Source organism: Coenobita brevimanus, chromosome 72 (genome assembly GCF_032717465.1).
Source record: "Coenobita brevimanus isolate Jiangsu-jjx chromosome 72, ASM3271746v2, whole genome shotgun sequence".
Classification (NCBI taxonomy): Eukaryota; Metazoa; Arthropoda; class Malacostraca; order Decapoda; family Coenobitidae; genus Coenobita; species Coenobita brevimanus.
In genome coordinates this window covers 25,197,208-25,209,480 of record NC_137025.1, presented here as the reverse complement: position 1 = coordinate 25,209,480, position 12,273 = coordinate 25,197,208, and positions in this window count along the sequence as shown.

Below are 12,273 nucleotides of genomic sequence, written 5' to 3'. Positions count from 1 at the left end.
AAGCTACAAAATTTTTAAGCCTTTTGGGGGCCCTCCTCAATAGGGGGCCCAAGGGGCAATTTCAAACAGCCTCCCCCCCCCCTCAGGTACGCCACTGCCCCGAGTGCCCGTTTTTGAACTCTTCCAAGATTTTGTCCATGTCTTGATACCTGTTGGTTTCATGTTGATAGCTCAAGCTATTCATGAGACAGAATGGTGCTGAAGTCGGGTAATGAAATCTAGGTGACATTTGGCAGCCATTTTAGTGACCTTGACCTTGACCCCGAGTGCCCATTTTTGAACACGTCTAAGACTTTTACCATATCTTGACACCATGCAGGTTTTGTGTTGATGGCTCAAGACATTCATGACATATAATTGTGCTAATGGCAGGTGATAAAAACTAGTTGACCTTTGGCAGCTATTTTGGCAACCTTGACCCCAAGTGTACATTTTCAATCTCGGTTGAGATTTTGGCCATATCTTGTTACATGGAAGGTTTCATGTTGATAGCTCAAGCTGTTCATGAGAAATGGTGGGCACACACACACACACACACACACACACACACACACACACACACACACACACACACAGACATACACACAGACAGAGGCGGGCAAAAACATTATCCCTCCACCTCGTAAAGCAGACGATAAATATATTAGGTAATGATAGTCTTTAGACTGTCATTTTATAATTACTGAATGCCATATGTGGTGACTCTTTGACCAGTATAACTTCCTCGGACCTACGTTTTTACCAGTTATCCCCCAACGCTTACTTTTTAATGCTTCCCGTATCCCCATTGTGACTGGCAGGTACTGAACCTCTCTTCGCCTCCCACTGAAGCTTGAACCTGTTTCTGGGTACAGGTAGTGCATGCTTCATTTCTGTTTTTCTTGGAGAGTTTGAATGATCTGATTCATCCTCGGCATATGTGCTCATTGTCAGGTATTTAATGAATCTTCCCTGTCATTCAAACTCTAACCCACTGCGTGCCAGTGCCGTTTTAAAATGGTCTGACATAATTCCGCGGCTAGTGCCAGTGCCGTTTTAAAATGGTTTAAAATAAAAAAAAATTCACTATGACCACATTTTTCACGATTTGTTGGTAAAAATTGGCAGGCATTTATGGTAACTGTTTCTCTACTATCCCCCAGGCTGTCAGGGCCATACACTCACTCATTCCCCCGCTCATGCATGCTCTGCCTCACTCTGCCTGTGTGCCTCACCCAGTGCTGTACATAGTGAAGGCGTTTTGTAAATATTTTCACGTAAGTGAGTTGTAAATATTTTCTTGTAAGTGCTAGGAATGTACATAATGAAGTCAGGTTGTACCTGTCTTCAAGTAAGTGTAAGATAATGCATTCACAGTGAGAAACACATGCAAATTGTGATAGATGATAAATTAATAAGTAATCAAAAAAGTGTACTGAACATTGCTATACCTTCCCAGCATAAATACTTGAGTATACCTTACACAGAAAACGGCTTCCTCTCACCTATGTGGTGAGCGTGAGAGAGCAGCTATACCTGTATATGAGTATGCAGTACTCAATAAAACCCATTTCTGAGCTTCGGTGAGCATTTTAATGGTGAAATTCATTCTTTTCATATCAAAATCTACCATTTTAGCCCCCCTAAAAAGTCGAAAATGGCCGGCATGGAGGCGACCCACTGAGCTAAAAATAGCTGGCATGCAGTGGGCTAAACTAATGGTGGGGAAAAATACCAGTACTAAGAATTCAATGTCTGTATCTGTCAGTATACATTTATCACTTCCATCAACTGTTCCCACTTACACCACCCCCCTCCACTCTTCCCATTCCTCCTCTCCACATCTACAGTATTACAATAATACACATTCATTACCTACACCCTCTCTTGTTCCGTGTTTACATTAATCTGTGGACATACAGAATGCAGACACCATCTGAATCCTTACACAGTATCTCTTACCTTCTTCTGGCTGAAGAGTTACTGTGTAAGGAAAAGAGAGTGGCAAAAAAAGAGTAAAGAGGTGACGGTGATGGGGCAGCTCAGAGTAAGGAAGAAGAAATGGGTAGTTTTTTTTTTTTTTTAATGCAAGAAAGAAGGAACCAATGGCCAGGAGCCCACAAACTGTTCCTTCCAAGAAATAAAAATACAAAAGATGTCAGGACTCCATATGATAATAACACAAATCATAATAACTAGCATGATAGATAGGTGTAGGAATCTACATATAATTCATAATAGATAGCATAGGACCCCTAGTTAAGGCTACGTGTGGGAACATGAAATATGTCAGCAGGAGTTCTGCAAGACGTAACCAAAAGAATGCCAGTGGGCACCAGAAGTGCTACATACACACAGACACACACAAGCTTCTAGAACCCACACCTATGTTTTACACACGTGACACTAGCCCTCCTAGGGCAGGATGAGAGAGTCAGAGAGCAGAAAGGGGCTAGCCATAGAATTGAAAGGTTGTGGAGAGAGGAAATAAGAAGAGGACTCCAACGAGACGTAGCTAGTAAATTACGTTCCTGTGTAATACATACACTGCTCAACTTAAACTTTTCTTTGAAGATAATAAATCAAGATTAACTTCCTGTATCCATCTTTAACTTCTCTTGCCTTCGACTAGCACGAGACCTAAAACCAAATCTCAAGATTAACATATTACAAGCTCAAGATTCACATATATAGTTGGTGGCAGCAGAAGTACGAACCCCGTCTTCAAATCTACAGCGAATTCCTACAATATACAAGCTACAAGTTACAAGCTACGAGACATCTCTATGATTAACTACAAAGTAACATATCTACGAGACATCTCTATAATCTTCTACACGCACCTACAAGTAGCGGCATCGCGTAAATCACAAGAAGAAAGGACCGAGAATACATCGAGAAAGAAAAACAAAACAAGCAAACGAAAAGCAAGTACACAGCAACATCCCCTGACCCCCATTGCTTAGGTAAAACCTATTCCACTATTCCCTCACACAACGATAAACAAGTCCAGGATAACTACCAAAGCAACCATCCAAAATGAACACCGCAGGCAATGCCACAAATCAAACATCCCCACCTCATGTTTATGTTTATTATGAGGATAAAACCGCCCCAAAATTCTCAGGCACAGAAAAAGATCGCATTGATGTGACTTCACTGATCAATCAGTGTGAACAGATCTTCGTAAAAAGACACATAACGGATCAACAAGAAAAAAATGCAATATTTTTCTCATGGATTAATCAGGAAAGATGCCCGGCAGGTGATTTGCTTAAATCAGATAAGCTTCTTAAGGCTGACATATGATGAGTTTAAAACAGAATTCTTGAAGAAATTTTCTGGAGGTATAAACTTTTTGCCAGATATAATCCCAGAATTACATAAGATTGTGGATCTTGTAAGGGAGCACACTACAAATCATGTGCTCAGTGAAATAACAGCAGATGTCTCCACCATTAAAAGAACATTATTAGCTACTTTAGAAAACTCAAACTGGATAACAGGAGATGGAAAGATGTCACCAGACCTTGTCATAGACACCACTGGTTATAGAGCTGCCTTGTGTAAATTACTTGATAGGATACTCAAAATAGCCAAGACGATCCCATACACCCCAGGTATGTGCTTGCTAGACTTAATGAACGAGGTAGAGATGAATTGCAGGAAAGCAGGAGTGACAGAAACACAATCACATTCTAGTAGAATGAGAGTGCCTGAGACAGTATCAACTGTGAAAACAGCTACAACTACCCAAAACAGAGAACAAAATCGATTGCGACCCGAAACAGACAGAACAAACAACCAAATGCTTCGAGGCAGCATTCTCAAACACCAGGCCACAGGCAGTCATGCAAGTTTCCGCGCAGTCCGAGCAAATCTCGCGCCACAGACACCACAAAATATGGGAAGTCATCTCGCAGATCACAGTCGGGAGATAGGTCCATTCTATGTTGTTATTTTGCTAACCCAGGACATACGAAGAATGACTGCTTTATCAAAGCAAAAGAAGATAAACAAAAGACACAAGGATGTGATCCATACTGTAGACATTATCGGTCCCAAGGGCATTGGACCAGCAATTGTAAGACAGTAGAGAAAATAGTTTCCATTTTCAAATGGGGGGATGGCCAAGTCACAACAAAAAACGATCAATCATAAAGAAAAGCAAGTCAAAATTTCACATAGGAGGCACATTGGGAACTGAGTGTATCTTGATACCAGCTGTATGTGAGGATCAAAACGTTTCCTTATTTTTAGACACAAGCTCTCCAGTGAACTTAATAACACAAGAAGAAATAGATAGAATTTTTAGAAATAAAATAACTTTTCTGGAAGAATCTGATTTAGACTCATATGCAGTAGATGGCAAACAAATTGAAGTAAAAGGTATAATAAGGTTACACATCAGTTTCACAGAGACTACAAGACCAATTTCTGCATTTTTTTATATTGTTGCAAACTTAGCAATAAAAGCTGATATGTTGCTGGGCTTAAGATGCATCAGAACAGAGCAAATAACTTTACTCCCACAAATGAATGAAATAGACTTAGATAATTAATTCATAGAAGAAATACCATCAGAGTCCTCACAGATTAGTAAAACAGAACCGAAAAGAATTGGTAATATTAAAAGTTTAAACAAACATACACAAACAGATGAGTGTTTAGATCCACTCACCCACCCCCCCAGCCTCCAGGACTAGAGACCGTGGTAACAGTACTGACTTATCAGTTTTTCCCGCCCATCTCACCAATGATTTAGTTATTCCTCCTAACTCCTACATAAGGGTAACCATAAAGAACATATTAAAGAAGATTACTGTTCTTATCTTGGAAGAATTATGTAAAGTAAAAAGATTATCAGCAGAAAACGTATTATGTCAGATGAATAACGCTGGGCATACTCAGATATTCCTAATTAATCACATGAATGGGGAAGTACAGATGAAAAAGGGGACTTGTATAGTTAATAATGAAAAATGTCCCCCTCCCCCCCATGATGGAAATAGTTTTAGCTGGAGTGACAAGTGAGATAAAATCTACGGATAGAGAAAGCATAAAAGAGAATTTAATGCACTCAGGTGAATTTGATGAAGAAACTGGTCTGTTAAGATTGTTGGAAAAACATAGGGACATCGTAGAATTACCCGGAGAACAATTAGGGTGTACTAACCTGATTAATCACAAGATTAACGTGCACCCAGACACACAACCGATTTTCGTACCTGCCTATAGAGTTCCACCATCTCAACGTACACTGGCAAACCAGTATGTCGATGAAACGTTAAAATTTGGAAATATTGAGTCATCAGTCTCCACCTGGAATGTCCCACTATTTTTCGTGCCCAAACGAAATGGAGAAATGCGTGCGGTAGTAGATTACCGTAAACTAAACAATCACACAATCCCAGACCGATTTCCCATGCCATTGCTAAGTGACATCCTACAGAATATTGGACCAGAAAATAATGTATTTTTCACAATAGATTTGCTTAATGGATACTATCAAATACCATTATATCAGGAGTCACGTAAATACACTGCCTTTTCCACAAATACAGGACATTATCAATACAGGAGAATGCCAATGGGATTGAAGATAGCATCAGGCACTTTCCAAAGCCTGATGATTTACATATTGTCCGGAATTCAAGGACAAGGAATATTCGTATATCTTGATGATATAATTGTCGCAACTAACGATATAAAAGAATATCTCCAGAAATTAGACCTACTCTTACAAAACCTTGGTGATGCTGGTTTAAAAATTAAGCTTTCTAAATGCAAATTTTGCTTTAAGAAAATAAAATTCTTAGGCCACGATGCTATATTCCAATGGGGAGAAGAACAAAAATAAGCATTTAACTGTAGCACCAGTCGAACAAGGCAGTACTCCCGAGGTGGATGGCAAGCTGGTGATAGGGAGAGCTGGAGCTCCCATTTCACCAGCCCTCAGGACTTGATCCTGACCATCCCCCTTTGCTGAACATTTTCAGTGCTTTCATTTACAAGACAGTAGGCCAGCATACTCTCTTAATACCTCTACCGTCAACTGTCTACACTACACTACATGCACATAAGACATCACACCTCTATTCCACTCCCTTAGCAATGGCCGCTGCAATTTTACTTTAAAAAAAGGTGGTACCTCGGATTGCCACCACCGGCAGGATAGGACTGGCGGCACAGGGTCCTTCCGGTCGCCATCAAGCGACTGTGCCAGCAGCGACTAGTGCGATTTCAGGCCATGCTCATCAGTGGAGAAGTGAAAATGTCGCCTTATTCTTCACCAACATCCGTGGGCTTAATACCAACTTAAATTCAGTCCATTTTTCCCTACAGTCCATATCCCCTCTGGCCCTATTCCTCACAGAACCACAATTCTCCCCGTCTACTGAAGTATCCCCATATTGTTTTCCTGGTTACAATCTCCTCATAAACTTCAGTAATAAGGGTGGCACATGTTGTTATATCAAATCTCAATATGCAGTTGACACCATTATAAACTTCACTTCACGCAGTTTTGTTTACTCGCTGTATAAACTAAACTATCAAAATATCACCAAATATATCTATGTAGTTTATTGCTCCCCCAATGCTTCTTCTGAACCCAGTGTATTTGATTCCATTTCCACACAGTTAAGTAGCCTTAATCTTGCCCTTAACACCGAAATTACCATCTTGGGTGATTTTAACATACATAATGTTGAATGGTTATTGCACTCTGCCAGGACTGACGATGCTGGTCTAGAGTGCGAGCTGTTTGCAGAATCGTTTAATCTCATGCAACTGGTAGAGCAACCAACCTGAATACCAGATAATCCTGACCATAATTTCTATCTTTTGGATCTGTTCCTGACAAATAATCCAGGTCAGTAGAGGATAGAGGTATTGTCTCCACTTGGATCCTCTAACCACAATCTCATCAAAGCCTCATTACTTAGCCCCCTCAAACCTCCCCATTCTGAACCTGTCAGGGTGACCCGATGGCATTTTGATAGGGCAAACTTGGATGAATTTAGAAATTATCTTCCTGACATTCCATGGCAGTCTTTCTTCTCTAGTGATGTCAATTCTACCCAGTCCCATATTTGCGAATTAATACTTGCTGGTATGGATTTATTCATACCAAGTCAACAATTCACTAAAAGATCGAACTCTCCAAAATGGTTTGATAGCAACTGTGCCAGAGCAACAGGCCAAGAGTCTTCAGCATATAACTATTACTTGAAATCAAAAACATCTGAATCACTCTCTCAATTTAAGATTGCTAGAAACCATGCAAAAACTGTAATAAATTTTGCTAAATCAAACTTTCTTCAAAACCAAGCATCAAAACTACTTAACAACCCTAATGACAATAGAATATTCTGGTCAACTCTCAATTCTTTCAATAATAACTTTAACAAGTCATCATCCATTCCCATACTAAAATCTCCAGATGGCAACATTACAAATGACCCGCTTGGGAAAGGAGATATCTTTGTCAGTACATTTGCCAGAAATTCTACCTTAGAGGAAGCCAGCCAGAATGTCCCAGCACTAGAACTTGACTCTCCCGACATTGTTCCACTTAAGATACAGACAAGGTGCGTGAAATCCATCCTAGACAATTTACCTACCAACAAAGCTCCAGGCCCAGATGGAATCCCGGCAATTGTTTTGAAAAAGTGTTCCCCAGAACTTGCCTCTGTTCTTACAAAATTATTCAGACTATGCATACGTACTTCTTCATTCCCTAATTCGTGGAAAGAAACCAATATCCACCCAGTTCCAAAGAAAGGAAGTTCCTCTGACACCTCTGATTACAGACCAATAGCAGTTACATCTTCCCTTAGTAAGGTTTTTGAAACTGTAATTAATAAGCACATAGTTAAACATCTTGAATCCAACAACTTAATTAGTGATAGACAATATGGTTTTCGCCAAGAAAGATCCACCATTGACATAATCTCCAAACTCATACCATCCATCAATCAGTTGACCTACATGGTGAAACTCATGCAGTAGCCCTGGATATTTTTAAAGCTTTCGACACAGTGTGGCACTGTTCCCTGTTGTCCAAACTCCCTTGCTATGGACTAAACTCTTTTGTTCCTTTGATTTCCTCATATCTCAGCAATAGAAAAACAAGAGTAAAAGTAGATGATGTATATTCCACTTTCCACTCAGTTAACGCCGGTGTGCCGCAGGGATCAATTCTGGCACCAACCCTGTTCCTCGTTCATATTAATCTCTTATCTGTCATCCACAATCCCATCCATTCATATCCAGATGACTCAACACTTCATAGTTCATTCACACTCAGACATCCATTTACAAAGTCCAATATCTCTAACTCTCACCTCAGTACAGCCATCTCTTTAAATCAAGACTTATCCATGATCAGTGAATGGGGACAAAACAACCTTGTCTCATTTAATGCTAGTAAAACTAAATATATACAATTTACTAATAGGCAGGTATTGCCAGAATCGTATATTACCTTCAGTGCTACAAATATTCCCATTTCCAGAAGTACTGAAATTCTTGCCGTCTAACTTAAACAATGCCCTCAGCTGGACCTCTCATGTCAGATCTCTTGCTAAAACCGCCTCAAAGAAACTTGGATTATTGTACAGAGTCCGTAACTTCTTCACTGATGAGCAGTTAGTTATAATTTATAAGAGTCATGTGCGCTTTCAGCTTGAATACTGCTCACCCTTGTGGAGCGGATGTGGAGAGGTTGCATTAAAACAAGTAGACAAAATTCAGAACAAAGCTGTTAGAATTATTAATAACCCTGCTGTTACTAATAAACTACCTCCCCTGCAAGTAAGAAGGAATGTTGCCTCCCTTGCGTTATTTTACAGATATTTCTACAGCAAATGCTCAGACGAAGTTGCATCCATGGTGCCACCTCTCCATGCCTTCCCTTGTGCTACACGGGCAGCTGGCAGCGCTCATGACTGGAATGTCACTCAGCCATACTGCAGAACTTCTGCCTATCAGAATTCTTCCATTCCCCGAACTGCATCTCTCTGGAACTCGCTTCCCCAGAGTTGTTTCCCTCCAGACTTCAACCTACTGCTGTTCAAGTCGAACTGTTACAGATATTTTATGAACAGTGGACACCAGTAATCTGGTGCATGGATTTGTTTTTTTTTATTCATTTGTTTTTCCTTCCTCTGTTCTGTTATAAAAAAAAAGAAAAAAAAAAAAGAATTAAAAGATAAACTTACACATGCACTATGTTTGGCCTATCCGGATTTCACAAAACCATTTATTATTTGCACAGACGCATCTATTAAAGGATTAGGGGCTGTACTGATGCGAGAAGATAAGAGAGGAAAGTATCAACCAATTGCATTTGTCAGCAGACAAATAGAAGGTGCAGAGAAAAATTATTGCACTACAGACTTAGAGGCACTTGCAGTGGTTTTTGCAATACAAAAGTTCCGAGATTTGGTATATGGTTACAAAATACACTTATTCACCGACCATAAACCACTAGTGGGTATGTTTAAAGAAAAACTCCTTTCTGGGAGGAGAGCAAGATGGAATTGTACAGTTGAAAACTACAATGTACACATTCATTACATACAAGGCAAAATGAATCCAGTAGCTGATGCATTATCTAGGAACCCAAATACAGTTCCTGTCGCGGCATTAGATCTCAAAGGAAACATCCCAAACCACGATGAAATCGCAAAAGCACAAAGACTTGATCCAACATGGTCTAAAGTTATATACAAGTTAGAGAGTGGAGATGACATATAATTACCCAAACTACATGTACGACTAGAACAATTCACAATAATCAATAATGCCTTATACAGGATGAACCCAGGACAACTAAAACACCGAAGAAATAATAAAAAAAAATAGTGGTACCTAAATACATGATACCCCAAGTATTACAAACGATACACGATAGCCCACATGCAGGACATCCTGGAAAGGATAGGACATGCAAACAAGCTCAGTTGTTATATTGCTGGCCATCATTACGACAACATAATTACAAACAATCATATATACAGATGCGAATCATGTGCAAAACACAAAGGATACCCAATCACACCTGCACCTATAGGTAATTACCCTGTACCACATCAACCATGGGACGTTGTCGCTGTTGATTTACTCAAAATGCCGTTATCATACAATAATAACCAATACCTATTCGTAGCAATGGATCATTTTTCCCGTTATGTAATTTTAGTCCCAGTTAAGGATAAAACTGCAGAAACAGTAACAAAGGCAATAATAGATTATGTAATATGTTGCTTTTCTACCCCAAAGGTACTAATAAGCGATAATGGAGGTGACTTTAATTCTGATATCTTACAAGAAATATGTAGACAATACAATATCAAAAAGGTTAACGTTTTAGCCTATCACCCAGCATCCAGTGGGTTAGTAGAGAGACAAAACAAAGAAGTATTAGATATACTACGACACATTCTCCATGAAAATTATGCGAGCTGGGATGATTGGATTCCCAGAGTACAAGCATCAATTAATGGATCTATAAATAAATCTGTAGGAGACACACCACATTTCAATATATATGGGACAGATAAAAGACTGCCATATGAAATTCTAGAAGGTGAAAATCTGCCCATACACAACTACGATGATTACTCTAAACTCCGTTTACGTGAATTCCAGGACATACATAAAAGAGTGAAAAAAACAGTTATCAATGTCCAAGGAAGAAATGACGGAGGCATTCAACAAAAAGGCAAAAGAATCGCCTATCAGCTTAGGAAACAGTGTCTAAGGTATCATTCATACGAGAAACAATAAATTATCCCAGAAATTTGAGGGCCCAAACAGAGTAATTAACATAAAAGCAAACGAAGTTGTGATTAGGTCACTGTCAAGTGGCGATGAGAGACAAGTTCTTATTGACCATTTAAAACGAGTTTCAAGGGAATTATCCAATAATTATACAACCTCGGATACCACCGAACAACCGAACGCAACTCATGAAACCAATCAAGAAAACAACAATAATTACAAAAGTAAGTTAAGGTCGAATATCGAACAAACAAACATAGGTGCAATTGTTCCTAAAAAAATCTACAGTACAACATTTACATGATTTATTTATCGATTTAAACTCCTTTCTATAAATGAAATAAAAAGCAAGGAATTGTTCTCTGTTAGTCAACCGTAATGCATATCATCACTATCATCGACCACAGCGTGACTGTATTAGAAAATTAATAGATTTTTTTTTTTTTTCGGTAGGTAACGATGAAAAGACTTAAACCATGGATTCTCCTTTACATAGCAAGAGGATATGCTCATTTAGACCCCCAACACATAGTACGGCAAGGATGCCTCGTAGCTCCAACGGCCACGACGTCAATCGTAAAAGATGTCATGGGTACTGAAATCAGTTTGAATTATTTATACGAATCACCTATTTATTTAGAGAACATCACCAAACCCATGAGGACCCTGGACTTCATGATAAGAGACTTATGTTTCACACGCACATAACACAAAGGAAGTGGATGAAATAGTGAAGTTAGCAAAATGGAAGACAGAACAGGCGAAGTCAACTATGGTCATCGTGATCCAAGACCTCCCATCTCATGGAACGGAGGTATTGAGCGACACGAACAACATCACATGTACTCGCTAAAAGTGCGGTTTGTTTGACTTGGGTGATGCAGTTCTTGGGAACATCTTTGGATTGGCTAGAGAGGAAGACCTTGAAGAAATGAACATCAAATTTAATAAAATAGCTCAGGTACTAACATATCAAAACAAATTCGTCGCCAGACAAAGCTCAGCAATGAAGACAATCGTGAAAAATCTATAAGAGACAGAAAACATAGCTCACCAGAGTGTAGACAAAATAAATGCCATGGAAGGGAACATAACATTTTCCCAACACTTCTCCATCATCAGGGAACATATTGACACAATTATACTCCAGCTAGATAACACTAGAGTTCGTTACAGGGCACTTATGCAAGGAATTGCAAATGGTGGTAATGGTAGGATCACAACTGACCTACTTCCAGTTCATGAGCTATATTAGATAATTAGCCAAGGCATACATAAACATAGTTTGATGCCTTTGTTTCGTGGTAGAGATTTCATGTTATATTATCCATATTTAGAAACAACACTAACACTAACATCAGTAGTAGTTCATGTACCATTCATAACTGACGACCTGTTCACAGTATACCAAATACACCCCTTCCCTTCTAAGAATAATAACACTTTGGTCATTATGAACATTGACACATTCACCAAACTCATCATGGTCTCCAAGAGACGGAACAC